This window comes from Rhipicephalus microplus, unplaced genomic scaffold, assembly GCF_043290135.1.
Source record: "Rhipicephalus microplus isolate Deutch F79 unplaced genomic scaffold, USDA_Rmic scaffold_200, whole genome shotgun sequence".
NCBI lineage: Eukaryota > Metazoa > Arthropoda > Arachnida > Ixodida > Ixodidae > Rhipicephalus > Rhipicephalus microplus.
This window is the reverse complement of record NW_027464771.1, coordinates 72,501-87,500: the sequence shown is the minus strand read 5'-3', so window position 1 is coordinate 87,500 and position 15,000 is coordinate 72,501. Positions and strand designations below refer to the sequence as shown.

General features: G+C 62.4%; 3 non-coding genes across 3 annotated transcripts in view; all 3 read left to right on the top strand.

Annotated features, from left to right (window-relative positions):
• Window positions 1–10,080: 10,080 nt before the first annotated feature.
• On the top strand, window positions 10,081–11,895 carry LOC142791968 (small subunit ribosomal RNA). Its single transcript, XR_012890547.1, has one exon. It is a non-coding gene; the product is annotated as a small subunit ribosomal RNA (ribosomal RNA).
• A 1,718-nt stretch (window positions 11,896–13,613) lies between these two features.
• Window positions 13,614–13,766, top strand: LOC142791981 (5.8S ribosomal RNA). Its single transcript, XR_012890559.1, has one exon. It is a non-coding gene; the product is annotated as a 5.8S ribosomal RNA (ribosomal RNA).
• Window positions 13,767–14,920: 1,154 nt separating this feature from the next.
• Window positions 14,921–15,000, top strand: part of LOC142791987 (large subunit ribosomal RNA) — a 4,027-nt gene continuing 3,947 nt past the window's right edge. The window contains exon 1 of the ribosomal RNA XR_012890564.1: window positions 14,921–15,000. This exon is cut by the window's right edge and continues 3,947 nt beyond it. This is a non-coding gene — a ribosomal RNA (large subunit ribosomal RNA).

The following is a 15,000-nucleotide window of genomic DNA, read 5'->3' as shown; positions in this document are numbered from 1 at the left end:
CAGACGCGGTTTTCGCGCCGCCCCGGCTGACGCGGTTTCGTGCCGCCCCGGCAGACGCAGTTCGGACTTAGCACTTTTCGGCTGTGCCTGGCTGGCGGCCCACTCACTCGATCGCCATGTCTGTTTGCCACAGTTTTCCCGGTGGTGCCGCACCCGGGCTCGCCCCGGCTGACGCAGTTTTCGCGCCGCCCCGGCTGACGCGGTTTCGTGCCGCCCCGGCAGACGCGGTTTTCGCGCCGCCCCGGCTGACGCGGTTTCGTGCCGCCCCGGCAGACGCAGTTCGGACTTAGCACTTTTCGGCTGTGCCTGGCTGGCGGCCCACTCACTCGATCGCCATGTCTGTTTGCCACAGTTTTCCCGGTGGTGCCGCACCCGGGCTCGCCCCGGCAGACGCGTTTTTTTTTTCTTTCGCCCCGGCTGACGCAGTTTTCGCGCCGCCCCGGCTGACGCGGTTTCGTGCCGCCCCGGCAGACGCGGTTTTTTTGCGCCGCCCCGGCTGACGCGGTTTTTGCCGCCCCGGCTGACGCAGTTCGGACTTGGCACTTTTTGGCTGAGCCTGGCTGGTGGCCCACTCACTCGATCGCCATGTCTGTTAGCCACAGTTTTCCCGGTGGTGCCGCACCCGGGCTCGCCCCGGCTGACGCAGTTTTCGCGCCGCCCCGGCAGACGCGGTTTTCGCGCCGCCCCGGCTGACGCGGTTTTTGCCGCCCCGGCTGACGCAGTTCGGACTTGGCACTTTTTGGGCTGAGCCTGGCTGGCGGCCCACTCACTCGATCGCCATGTCTGTTTGCCACAGTCTTCCCGGTGGTGCCGCACCCGGGCTCGCCCCGGCAGACGCGTTTTTTTTTTCTTTCGCCCCGGCAGACGTGGTTCCCCCCCCCCCCTTTTCGCTCGCCCCGGCTGACGAGGTTTTCGCGCCGCCCCGGCTGACGCAGTTTTCGCGCCGCCCCGGCTGACGCGGTTTCGTGCCGCCCCGGCTGACGCGGTTTTCGCGCCGCCCCGGCTGACGCGGTTTTTGCGTCGCCCCGGCTGACACGGTTCGGACTTTGCACTTTTCGGCTGTGCCTGGCTGGCGGCCCACTCACTCGATCGCCATGTCTGTTTGCCACAGTTTTCCCGGTGGTGCCGCACCCGGGCTCGCCCCGGCTGACGCAGTTTTCGCGCCGCCCCGGCTGACGCGGTTTCGTGCCGCCCCGGCAGACGCGGTTTTCGCGCCGCCCCGGCTGACGCGGTTTCGTGCCGCCCCGGCAGACGCAGTTCGGACTTAGCACTTTTCGGCTGTGCCTGGCTGGCGGCCCACTCACTCGATCGCCATGTCTGTTTGCCACAGTTTTCCCGGTGGTGCCGCACCCGGGCTCGCCCCGGCTGACGCAGTTTTCGCGCCGCCCCGGCTGACGCGGTTTCGTGCCGCCCCGGCAGACGCGGTTTTCGCGCCGCCCCGGCTGACGCGGTTTCGTGCCGCCCCGGCAGACGCAGTTCGGACTTAGCACTTTTCGGCTGTGCCTGGCTGGCGGCCCACTCACTCGATCGCCATGTCTGTTTGCCACAGTTTTCCCGGTGGTGCCGCACCCGGGCTCGCCCCGGCAGACGCGTTTTTTTTTTTCTTTCGCCCCGGCTGACGCAGTTTTCGCGCCGCCCCGGCTGACGCGGTTTCGTGCCGCCCCGGCAGACGCGGTTTTTTGCGCCGCCCCGGCTGACGCGGTTTTTGCCGCCCCGGCTGACGCAGTTCGGACTTAGCACTTTTCGGCTGTGCCTGGCTGGCGGCCCACTCACTCGATCGCCATGTCTGTTTGCCACAGTTTTCCCGGTGGTGCCGCACCCGGGCTCGCCCCGGCTGACGCAGTTTTCGCGCCGCCCCGGCTGACGCGGTTTCGTGCCGCCCCGGCAGACGCGGTTTTCGCGCCGCCCCGGCTGACGCGGTTTCGTGCCGCCCCGGCAGACGCAGTTCGGACTTAGCACTTTTCGGCTGTGCCTGGCTGGCGGCCCACTCACTCGATCGCCATGTCTGTTTGCCACAGTTTTCCCGGTGGTGCCGCACCCGGGCTCGCCCCGGCTGACGCAGTTTTCGCGCCGCCCCGGCTGACGCGGTTTCGTGCCGCCCCGGCAGACGCGGTTTTCGCGCCGCCCCGGCTGACGCGGTTTCGTGCCGCCCCGGCAGACGCAGTTCGGACTTAGCACTTTTCGGCTGTGCCTGGCTGGCGGCCCACTCACTCGATCGCCATGTCTGTTTGCCACAGTTTTCCCGGTGGTGCCGCACCCGGGCTCGCCCCGGCAGACGCGTTTTTTTTTTCTTTCGCCCCGGCTGACGCAGTTTTCGCGCCGCCCCGGCTGACGCGGTTTCGTGCCGCCCCGGCAGACGCGGTTTTTTTGCGCCGCCCCGGCTGACGCGGTTTTTGCCGCCCCGGCTGACGCAGTTCGGACTTGGCACTTTTTGGCTGAGCCTGGCTGGTGGCCCACTCACTCGATCGCCATGTCTGTTAGCCACAGTTTTCCCGGTGGTGCCGCACCCGGGCTCGCCCCGGCTGACGCAGTTTTCGCGCCGCCCCGGCAGACGCGGTTTTCGCGCCGCCCCGGCTGACGCGGTTTTTGCCGCCCCGGCTGACGCAGTTCGGACTTGGCACTTTTTGGGCTGAGCCTGGCTGGCGGCCCACTCACTCGATCGCCATGTCTGTTTGCCACAGTCTTCCCGGTGGTGCCGCACCCGGGCTCGCCCCGGCAGACGCGTTTTTTTTTTCTTTCGCCCCGGCAGACGTGGTTCCCCCCCCCCCCTTTTCGCTCGCCCCGGCTGACGAGGTTTTCGCGCCGCCCCGGCTGACGCAGTTTTCGCGCCGCCCCGGCTGACGCGGTTTCGTGCCGCCCCGGCTGACGCGGTTTTCGCGCCGCCCCGGCTGACGCGGTTTTTGCGTCGCCCCGGCTGACACGGTTCGGACTTTGCACTTTTCGGCTGTGCCTGGCTGGCGGCCCACTCACTCGATCGCCATGTCTGTTTGCCACAGTTTTCCCGGTGGTGCCGCACCCGGGCTCGCCCCGGCTGACGCAGTTTTCGCGCCGCCCCGGCTGACGCGGTTTCGTGCCGCCCCGGCAGACGCGGTTTTCGCGCCGCCCCGGCTGACGCGGTTTCGTGCCGCCCCGGCAGACGCAGTTCGGACTTAGCACTTTTCGGCTGTGCCTGGCTGGCGGCCCACTCACTCGATCGCCATGTCTGTTTGCCACAGTTTTCCCGGTGGTGCCGCACCCGGGCTCGCCCCGGCTGACGCAGTTTTCGCGCCGCCCCGGCTGACGCGGTTTCGTGCCGCCCCGGCAGACGCGGTTTTCGCGCCGCCCCGGCTGACGCGGTTTCGTGCCGCCCCGGCAGACGCAGTTCGGACTTAGCACTTTTCGGCTGTGCCTGGCTGGCGGCCCACTCACTCGATCGCCATGTCTGTTTGCCACAGTTTTCCCGGTGGTGCCGCACCCGGGCTCGCCCCGGCAGACGCGTTTTTTTTTTTTTCTTTCGCCCCGGCTGACGCAGTTTTCGCGCCGCCCCGGCTGACGCGGTTTCGTGCCGCCCCGGCAGACGCGGTTTTTTGCGCCGCCCCGGCTGACGCGGTTTTTGCCGCCCCGGCTGACGCAGTTCGGACTTAGCACTTTTCGGCTGTGCCTGGCTGGCGGCCCACTCACTCGATCGCCATGTCTGTTTGCCACAGTTTTCCCGGTGGTGCCGCACCCGGGCTCGCCCCGGCTGACGCAGTTTTCGCGCCGCCCCGGCTGACGCGGTTTCGTGCCGCCCCGGCAGACGCGGTTTTCGCGCCGCCCCGGCTGACGCGGTTTCGTGCCGCCCCGGCAGACGCAGTTCGGACTTAGCACTTTTCGGCTGTGCCTGGCTGGCGGCCCACTCACTCGATCGCCATGTCTGTTTGCCACAGTTTTCCCGGTGGTGCCGCACCCGGGCTCGCCCCGGCTGACGCAGTTTTCGCGCCGCCCCGGCTGACGCGGTTTCGTGCCGCCCCGGCAGACGCGGTTTTCGCGCCGCCCCGGCTGACGCGGTTTCGTGCCGCCCCGGCAGACGCAGTTCGGACTTAGCACTTTTCGGCTGTGCCTGGCTGGCGGCCCACTCACTCGATCGCCATGTCTGTTTGCCACAGTTTTCCCGGTGGTGCCGCACCCGGGCTCGCCCCGGCAGACGCGTTTTTTTTTTCTTTCGCCCCGGCTGACGCAGTTTTCGCGCCGCCCCGGCTGACGCGGTTTCGTGCCGCCCCGGCAGACGCGGTTTTTTTGCGCCGCCCCGGCTGACGCGGTTTTTGCCGCCCCGGCTGACGCAGTTCGGACTTGGCACTTTTTGGCTGAGCCTGGCTGGTGGCCCACTCACTCGATCGCCATGTCTGTTAGCCACAGTTTTCCCGGTGGTGCCGCACCCGGGCTCGCCCCGGCTGACGCAGTTTTCGCGCCGCCCCGGCAGACGCGGTTTTCGCGCCGCCCCGGCTGACGCGGTTTTTGCCGCCCCGGCTGACGCAGTTCGGACTTGGCACTTTTTGGGCTGAGCCTGGCTGGCGGCCCACTCACTCGATCGCCATGTCTGTTTGCCACAGTCTTCCCGGTGGTGCCGCACCCGGGCTCGCCCCGGCAGACGCGTTTTTTTTTTCTTTCGCCCCGGCAGACGTGGTTCCCCCCCCCCCCCCCCTTTTCGCTCGCCCCGGCTGACGAGGTTTTCGCGCCGCCCCGGCTGACGCAGTTTTCGCGCCGCCCCGGCTGACGCGGTTTCGTGCCGCCCCGGCTGACGCGGTTTTCGCGCCGCCCCGGCTGACGCGGTTTTTGCGTCGCCCCGGCTGACACGGTTCGGACTTTGCACTTTTCGGCTGTGCCTGGCTGGCGGCCCACTCACTCGATCGCCATGTCTGTTTGCCACAGTTTTCCCGGTGGTGCCGCACCCGGGCTTGCCCCGGCAGACGCGTTTTTTTTTTCTTTTCGCCCCGGCTGACGCAGTTTTCGCCCCGCCCCGGCTGACGCGGTTTCGTGCCGCCCCGGCAGACGCGGTTTTTTGCGCCGCCCCGGCTGACGCGGTTTTTGCCGCCCCGGCTGACGCAGTTCGGACTTTGCACTTTTTGGCTGAGCCTGGCTGGCGGCCCACTCACTCGATCGCCATGTCTGTTTGCCACAGTTTTCCCGGTGGTGCCGCACCCGGGCTCGCCCCGGCAGACGCGTTTTTTTTTTCCTTCGCCCCGGCAGACGTGGTTCCCCCCCCCCCTCCGTCTTTCTTTTTGTTTTTTTTTTTCGCCGCGGCTGAAGAGGATTTTTCGGTGCCTCGACGCCCCGGTAGTCGCGGTTTTTCCGTTTCCGCACGGCCCCGGCTGACGCTGCTCGGTCACAGTCGCCTTTTGTGAGGATTGCAGACTTCTTGAGCGCGGGTGTTTTTTTTTTGTTGTTGTTGTTGTTTTATTACGCATTCGCTCCAGCAGACGCTGTTTAGACTTTTTGTTTCCTCTTTTATCCTGCGACGAGGTGACGAGGTTTATTCGGTGCCCCGCCGCCCCGGCTGAAGTGATTTTTCCTGTCCCGTGCCGCCCCGGCTGACGCGGTTGGGACTTCGCGTTTGTTCGGCCGCCACGGGTTTTGGCGCACTCGCTCGGTTGCTTGTTGTTGCCACTTGTTGCGAACCCAGGTTTCTTGAGCGAGCGCGGGCGTTTTTTCTTCCTTTCTTTCTTTGTTCTATGTGTTAGCGAATCGGCCTTTAATATCACACGAGGACTCACAACCAACAATTTTCAGTTTGAAGTGTAAAAAATCTGCAGGTGTTGACGTAACTGACTTGCCCCGTACCCTTGAGTACATCCATGAAGTTCTCGTAGTACTACTAAATCGCATTATTCCAAGTGGAGAAATTCCCATAAACTTGCAAACCTCTACACGAAAATCGGTGCGCGTGATAAAGTTGAAAATTATCGTCCGATATCAAATGTGCCTTCTATAACACAAATTCTAGGAAAAAAAAAAAAACACTTGTTCGCCGTTTTCTGCGCCGTGACTGGCAGCACTCCGGCGAAGCGAAACGGGGTCGATTCGAGCACGATATCGGCGTCTTTCGACGTGCTCGCCGGCGACCGTCGCACGAGTACGTCGCACGAGCGCGTCTGCCGGGGCGCCGTTTGCGAAGCCGACGCAAAAGTGGGAACCGCCGCTCGGATGATCGCCGCTTTCGGCAGAGTGAGTGTTGGCACTCCGGGGAAGCGAAACAGCGTGAATGCGCCCACGAAATCGGCGTATTTTGAAGTGCCCGCCGGCGACCGTCGCACGAGTACGGTAAACCGCGTCAGCCGGGGCGTAGTTCGGGACGCCGACGAAAAAGTGGGAAGCGCAACTCGGATCTTCGCCGTTTTTGCAGGAGTGAGTGGCGGCCCTCCTGCGAGACCAAGAAGCATCGATTCGTGCACGAATTCGGCGCCTTTCGACGTGATCGCCGGCGACCGTCGCTCGAGTAGGGCAAACCGCGTCTGCCGGGGCGGGCTTCGGGACGCCGATGCGAAAGTGGGAAACGCTGCTCGGATGTTCGCCGTTTTTGGCCGAGTGAGTGCTGGCACTCGGGCGAAGCCAAACGGGGCCGATTACGGCACGATATCGGCGTCTTTCGACGTGCCCGGCGGCGACCGTCGCACGAGTACGGTAAACCGCGTCAGCCCGGGCGGAGTTCGGGACGCCGATGCGAAAGTGGAGAACGCCGCTCGGATCTTCGCCGTTTTTGGAGGAGTGAGTGGCGGCACTCCGGAGAAGCCAAGGAGCGCCAATTAGCGCACGATATCGGCGTCTTTCGACGCGCTCGCCGGCGACCGTCGAACGAGTAGGGCAAACCGCGTCTGCCGGGGCGGGGTTTACGACGCCGACGCAAAAGTGGGAACCGCCGCTCGGATGTTGGCCGTTTTTGGCAGAGTGAGTGCTGGCACACCGGCGACGCGAAAGAGCGCGAAAGCGCCCACGAAAGTGGCGTATTTGGACGTGCTTGACGGCGACCGCTGCAGGAGTACGAAAAACCACGTCAGCCGGGGCGAGCGACCCACGGCGGTCTGGGTGCTTATCGCTGCTATTATAGGGGCACCCCGGCAGACGCAGAAAAAAAAAATTTTTTTTCGACCTTCTTTTTTGCTGGTCGAGCTCGGGTAACCCAGGTCGCAATGGGAGCCGCGCACGAAAGCGGCGTCGCGAGACGCGTTCGCGGTCGCTAGTCGCACGAGCTCGGCAACCGCGTCAGCCGGCGCGGAGTTCGGGATGCCGACGGCTAAGTGGGTACCGCTGCTCGGATGTTCGCCGTTTTTGGCCGAGTGAGTGCTGGCACTCCGGCGAAGCGAAACGGGGCCGATCCGGGCACGATATCGGCGTATTTCGACGTGCTCGCCGGCGACCGTCGCACGAGTACGGCAAAGCGCGTCTGCCGGGGCGAGGTTTGCGATGCCGACGAAAAAGTGGGAAGCGCCGCTCGGATCTTCGCCGTTTTTGCAGGAGTGAGTGGCGGCCCTCCTGCGAGACCAAGAAGCATCGACTCGCGCACGATATCGGTGTCTTTCGACGTGCCCGCCGGCCACCGCCGCACGAGTACGGCAAACCGCGTATGCCGGGGCGGGGTTGGCGACGCCGACGCAAAAGTGGGAACCGCCACTAGGATGTTCGCCGTTTTTGGCAGAGTGAGTGCTGGCACACCGGCGACGCGAAAGAGCGCGAAAGCGCCCACGAAAGTGGCGTATTTGGACGTGCTTGACGGCGACCGCTGCAGGAGTACGAAAAACCACGTCAGCCGGGGCGAGCGACCCACGGCGGTCTGGGTGCTTATCGCTGCTATTATAGGGGCACCCCGGCAGACGCAGAAAAAAAAATTTTTTTTCGACCTTCTTTTTTGCTGGTCGAGCTCGGGTAACCCAGGTCGCAATGGGAGCCGCGCACGAAAGCGGCGTCGCGAGACGCGTTCGCGGTCGCTAGTCGCACGAGCTCGGCAACCGCGTCAGCCGGCGCGGAGTTCGGGATGCCGACGGCTAAGTGGGTACCGCTGCTCGGATGTTCGCCGTTTTTGGCCGAGTGAGTGCTGGCACTCCGGCGAAGCGAAACGGGGCCGATTCGGGCACGATATCGGCGTATTTCGACGTGCTCGCCGGCGACCGTCGCACGAGTACGGCAAAGCGCGTCTGCCGGGGCGAGGTTTGCGATGCCGACGAAAAAGTGGGAAGCGCCGCTCGGATCTTCGCCGTTTTTGCAGGAGTGAGTGGCGGCCCTCCTGCGAGACCAAGAAGCATCGACTCGCGCACGATATCGGTGTCTTTCGACGTGCCCGCCGGCCACCGCCGCACGAGTACGGCAAACCGCGTATGCCGGGGCGGGGTTGGCGACGCCGACGCAAAAGTGGGAACCGCCACTAGGATGTTCGCCGTTTTTGGCAGAGTGAGTGCTGGCACTCCGGCGAAGCGAAAGAGCGCGAATGCGCCCACGAAAGTGGCGTGTTTGGACGTGCTTGACGACGACCACCGCAGGAAAACGAAAAACCACGTCAGCCGGGGCGAGCGACCCATGGCGGTCTGGGTGCTTATCGCTGCTATTATAGGGGCACCCCGGCAGACGCAAAAAAAAAAAAAATTTTTTTTCGACATTCTTTCTTGCTCGTCGACCTCGGGTGACCCAGGTCGCAGTGGGAGCCGCGCACGAAAGCGGCGTCGCGAGACGGCTTCGCGGTCGCTAGTCGCACGAGCTCGGCAACCGCGTCTGCCGGGGCGGAGTTCGGGACGCCGACGGCTAAGTGGGAACCGCCGCTCGGATGTTCGCCGTTTGTGGCCGAGTGAGTGCTGGCACTCCGGCGAAGCCAAACGGGGCCGATTCCGGCACGATATCGGCGTCTTTCTACGTGCTCGCCGGCGACCGTCGCACGAGTACGGCAAAGTGCGTCTGCCGGGGCGGGGTTTGCGACGCGTACGCAATAGTGAGAACCGTCGCTCGGATGTTCGTCGTCTTTCGCCGAGCCAGTGCTGGCACTCCGGCGAAGCCGAACGGAGCCGATTCGGGCACGATATCGGCGTCTTTCCACGTGCTCGCCGGCGACCGTCGCACGAGTACGGTAAACCGCGTCAGCCGGGGCGGAGTTCGGGACGCCGATGCGAAAGTGGGAAGCGCCGCTCGGATCTTCGCCGTTTTTGGAGGAGTCAGTGGCGGCACTCCGGTGAAGCCAAGGTGCGCCAATTCGCGCACGATATCGGCGTCTTTCGACGTGCCCGCCGGCCACCGTCGCACGAGTACGGCAAACCTCGTCTGCCGGGGCGGGGTTTGCGACGCCGACGCAAAAGTGGGAACCGCCGCTCGGATGTTCGCCGTTTTTGGCAGAGTGAGTGCTGGCACTCCGGCGAAGCGAAAGAGCGTGAATGCGCCCACGAAAGTAGCGTATTTGGACGTGCTTGACGGCGACCGCCGCAGGAGTACGAAAAACCACGTCAGCCGGGGCGAGCGACCCACGGCGGTCTGGGTGCTTATCGCTGCTATTATAGGGGCACCCCGGCAGACGCAGAAAGAAAAAAAAAAAAAAATGGGGACATGGCGTGCGTCACCGGGCGGCTTCGCAGCGTTGCCGAAGTCGCCGAGCCCTTCGACTGAGCCGAACGGCGGACAGGGAACGTTGGTCGGCCGTTCTAACCTGTCGGTGCCACGCCGAGACGTCGTTAAGGAAAACCGCGTCGTGGGCCTCTACGACGCCGTCGAGTCGTTGTACGTTTGGTGTCCAGCGTGTCGGCGGCGAGTAGCGGACACGTCGTTCACGACTTCGGTCTTTCGCAGTCGACGCGAACTTGCGGAGAGTCGTGGTGCCTCACGTTTTCGGCAGAAACCGCGGCGGAATTTTCCCGTGCGTGCGCGCACGACCTCGGTGCTGTGCCGTCAGCGTAGTGTTGCACAAACTCGTGGCCTACCCAAGGTGCGGTACGTTTGCGGCCGTATCCTCGGTGGGAATTTCGTGAGTAGGGTCGCAAATTCTACGACCTCGGCGGGTTTGAGAGCGACGTAGACTTGTGGCACGCTCAACGTGCCACACTGCGCGTCCGTCCTCGCCCGCCGAAGGCGAGGACGGACGCGCAGTCGAACGATTACCTGGTTGATCCTGCCAGTAATCATATGCTTGTCTCAAAGATTAAGCCATGCATGTCTAAGTACATGCCGAAATAAGGCGAAACCGCGAATGGCTCATTAAATCAGTTATGGTTCCTTAGATCGTTTCTTCCTACTTGGATAACTGTGGCAATTCTAGAGCTAATACATGCAGTGAGCCTGGAGCCCTTTGGGTAACGGGTGCTTTTATTAGACCAAGATCGATCGGGTTTCGGCCCGTATTGTGTGGTGACTCTGGATAACTTTGTGCTGATCGCATGGCCACGAGCCGGCGACGTTTCTTTCAAGTGTCTGCCTTATCAACTTTCGATGGTAGGTTACTTGCTTACCATGGTTGTTACGGGTAACGGAGAATCAGGGTTCGATTCCGGAGAGGGAGCCTGAGAAACGGCTACCACATCCAAGGAAGGCAGCAGGCGCGCAAATTACCCACTCCCGGCACGGGGAGGTAGTGACGAAAAATAACAATACGGGACTCTTTTGAGGCCCCGTAATTGAAATGAGTACACTCTAAATCCTTTAACGAGGATCAATTGGAGGGCAAGTCTGGTGCCAGCAGCCGCGGTAATTCCAGCTCCAATAGCGTATACTAAAGCTGCTGCGGTTAAAAAGCTCGTAGTTGGATCTCAGTTCCAGACGAGTAGTGCATCTACCCGATGCGACGGCTCGGACTGAACATCATGCCGGTTCTTTCTTGGTGCACTTCATTGTGTGCCTCGAGATGGCCGGTGCTTTTACTTTGAAAAAATTAGAGTGCTCAACGCAGGCGAGTCGCCTGAATAAACTTGCATGGAATAATAGAACAAGACCTCGTTTCTGTTCTGTTGGTTTTTGGAATACGAGGTAATGATTAAGAGGGACGGACGGGGGCATTCGTATTGCGGCGCTAGAGGTGAAATTCTTGGACCGTCGCAAGACGAACTACTGCGAAAGCATTTGCCAAGAATGTTTTCATTGATCAAGAACGAAAGTCAGAGGTTCGAAGGCGATCAGATACCGCCCTAGTTCTGACCATAAACGATGCCAACCAGCGATCCGCCTGAGTTACTCAAATGACTCGGCGGGCAGCTTCCGGGAAACCAAAGTATTTGGGTTCCGGGGGAAGTATGGTTGCAAAGCTGAAACTTAAAGGAATTGACGGAAGGGCACCACCAGGAGTGGAGCCTGCGGCTTAATTTGACTCAACACGGGAAAACTTACCCGGCCCGGACACTGGGAGGATTGACAGATTGAGAGCTCTTTCTTGATTCGGTGGATGGTGGTGCATGGCCGTTCTTAGTTGGTGGAGCGATTTGTCTGGTTAATTCCGATAACGAACGAGACTCTAGCCTATTAAATAGGTGCGGGGTTCCCAGCACCTTACAACCTTCTTAGAGGGACAAGCGGCTCCTAGCCGCACGAAACAGAGCAATAACAGGTCTGTGATGCCCTTAGATGTCCGGGGCCGCACGCGCGCTACACTGAAGGAAGCAGCGTGTCTTTATCCCTGTCTGAAAAGACTGGGTAACCCGTGGAACTTCTTTCGTGATTGGGATAGGGGCTTGCAATTGTTCCCCTTGAACGAGGAATTCCCAGTAAGCGCGAGTCATAAGCTCGCGTTGATTACGTCCCTGCCCTTTGTACACACCGCCCGTCGCTACTACCGATTGAATGATTTAGTGAGGTCTTCGGACCGATGTCCGGCGCGGCCTTTCGGTTGCGCCGGTCTGTTGGAAAGATGACCAAACTTGATCATTTAGAGGAAGTAAAAGTCGTAACAAGGTTTCCGTAGGTGAACCTGCGGAAGGATCATTAACGGATTGTGAAGGGTGAGCGCCTCAGCTGCGTCTGCGCCCGACACTTTCTGCCGCTGACCCCGTTTGGACGCGGGGTCGGCTTTTCCCCCCGGGCTGCCTGAATGTGGAGCGGCACCCCGTGACAAATTGTTGCGCCCAGCGGACGCCAACACCGCGACCTTGGACGGTCGGCCAGGTGGCGGACGCGGGTACAAACGGCGCAACGCACTCATAGGTCGGCTTTCGACCCGCCACTGCACCGTGGCTCGAAGCGCTCGAAATGCGCGACCCGACCGCTGCGGGACCGCCTAGTACTGTAAACAGGAGCGGCGGAGCGCGAACGGCGAGTCGTGGTTACGTCGGTAGAAGGCGAGGCTGCGCGTTCCCGAAACGCCAGCCGAGTGCCCTCCCGACCGTTCGAGCGTGCAAGAACGAGACCCGACAATCGCGCGGCGACTGCCAAGTACGAGAGGAACGGCACAAGCGTCGGCGGTCGGTCAAGGAACTGGCGATGTGACGGGTCCGCTGTGCACCAGTGCATACCGTCCCGCCGTCCGCGGCAAGCGCCTCCGCGTCCTCGGGTGACGGAGGCTGCCGGTCGGTTCTTGCAGGCGAGGGATCTCGCTGGCACCGGTTCGCGTTGACGCGCGGCCGGTCATGGCACGGCGATGCGACGGCCGAGGTGCGCAGTACTCGATGGAGGAACCGCACGCTCCGATGACCGTCCCGCCCTCCGCGGCGTATGCGTACCGACCGTAATGGTTGCAGCAGCGCCGGCCGGCTTTTGAATTCGCCACACGAAACACGGTGCGAGATCGCGGTTAGGGGAGCGTCGACGTTGCCAGGCGTTTTGCTTGCTGCCGAGGGAAAGGCGGCACGGCCACGTCGCGCTCGTCGCGATTAGCGGGTCTGCGCGCTTTGGGAAGGTGCCGCAACGACTTGCCGAAAGAGGAAGCACGGAAGAACGAGGGACTTGGACGTCCCGACAATTGAACGCACTTGCGGCCAGGCCCTTGCTGGCTTCGTTCTTCCGCCTCGAGTAGGCTCGTACGCGGCTCCGGCGCCGAAAGTGGTCCTTGGCACCGACTTCGGTGGACGTGGGAAGTGCCGCGCAAGTACGGCGCGCCTGGCTCCACCTGTTGGCTAAAGTAGGCAGCCGGATCGGCATTTTGGTGTGCGGTGGCAAACCGTGGATGCGAAAAAAGCTTGTGCGATTTCGTGGAACAAAAAGCGGGGGTCCCCCTTTTTATGCGGAGGAGACCGACCCGCCTGCCGTGGTGAACCGCGACGCCACGGTAAAAACGGGAGAGGCTTGTCGATGGGACCGTGCATCCCGCGCTCCACGGAGGCCGGGAGGCGGCCGCCCGAGGAAATGTGTAGCCGTCGAGGCCCGCATCTGCGTGCACTCTTATCCAAATGGGTGTACCGCAGGCATTTTCTGGTTAGGCGGGCCAATGAGAGCGAGCACACAACGATACCTACGGGTCCGGCTTGGAGAACCGGCTTCGACGCCTCCCGAGTATTTATAGAGGGGTGGACCACGAAAGCACTCGCAAGTAGCGAAAGCGAAACGCCGTCCGAAACACACCGTTTGCTCGATTTGCGGCAGCCGAAAAAGGCGCGGCAGAGTTTTGGAGTCCAAGCGTGCGCTGAAAAGCGCCCTTCTTGGCCACTGTTTGGCCGAGTGCCAGAAACGTTTGGTTTTGACTGTACGGAATTGAACAAACACTTTTTCACGACTCTAAGCGGTGGATCACTCGGTTCTCGGGTCGATGAAGAACGCAGCCAGCTGCGAGACTTGGTGTGAATTGCAGGACACACTGAGCACTGATTCTTTGAACGCACATTGCGGCCTTGGGTCTTCCCTTGGCTTCGTCTGTCTGAGGGTCGGATCACATATCAAGAGAGCCTTCGGCGCACAAGGGAACGTGAGCCGTCGACTCGTTTTGACCGCGTCGGCAACACGGACAGCACGCTGAACACCTCACAGCGAGCGCCAACAGCGGCCACTCAAGGGCGAGACGGTGGCGACCGTCGTGCCAGAGCCCAACCGAAACGGGGGCGACCGACTGCATTGAGGATGTGGCACCTCGTTGAGACCGCCGCAGGACTTCGAGTCGGAAGGAAGCCTGCAGGGAAAGTGCGGTCGAGGTTGCGTACTCCTCTCTGCGACCGGGCGCGCAAGAGCTGCGAGAGCCACGGACGCGCAACTTTAACGCACGGTAAACACGAGGAGCGAAAGCCGGCCAGCAAAGCTTCTCCAGCCGTGCGCAAAGTGCGCGAGATCGCAGCCTTGCGTTGCGCTTGTTGCCCTCGAAGTAAGCAGGGTGTCCCGTAGACCGGGCGCTCGAACACGCTGCGGGGCCGTGCCTCCTCCAGGCTTTGCCGCGCGAACAGGGAACGTTCGCGCGCAAAGCGCAGGGAGGTGAGGAGGCTGCGCCCGACGTTTGCGGTTCGCTGCGTACGCGGTTGATGCGGAGAGCACGGCGCGACGACTTGCCGCGAAGCGGAAAAAGTCTCCCGCACGAGTTGGCGAAACGTTGGCGAAGCTTAAGGCGTTCTCGTCGTAGTCCGCCGTCGGTCTAAGTGCTTCGCAGTTCCCGTCCCGTTCAAAAAACTGGGCCACTCCAGTTGGGGCGGGGGCGACGCTACACGAGACGATGCCTCTCGCCAGGCTGCGTGGCTGCCCTTGCGGCGGCGGCGACTGGCCTCGGCGGTGTTTGGGCTTTCGACACGGTCGTTTATCACGCAACTGCTCGGACGACGCACGCGCGCAGCGGAATGCCGCTTGCCAGCCTTGTGAAGATGTGACCCTGTACAGGGTTGCGGGCGCACTTGGTAGGGCGTCGTACTCGGTTCGCGATGGGTTTACGAACGTGTCCCGTCACTTCCACGTCACACCGGTTGTGCGCCGCACGCGTGCAGCGGGGAAGCCGATTGCCAGCCTTGTGAAGAAGTGGCCCTGTACAGGGTTGCGGGCGCACTTGGTAGGGCGAGCGCACGCGGTCGTGCAGGAAGTTGATGGAAGCGAATGTATCCGCTGTCGACCTCAGATCAGGCGAGACAACCCGCTGAATTTAAGCATATCACTAAGCGGAGGAAAAGAAACCAACAGGGATTCCCC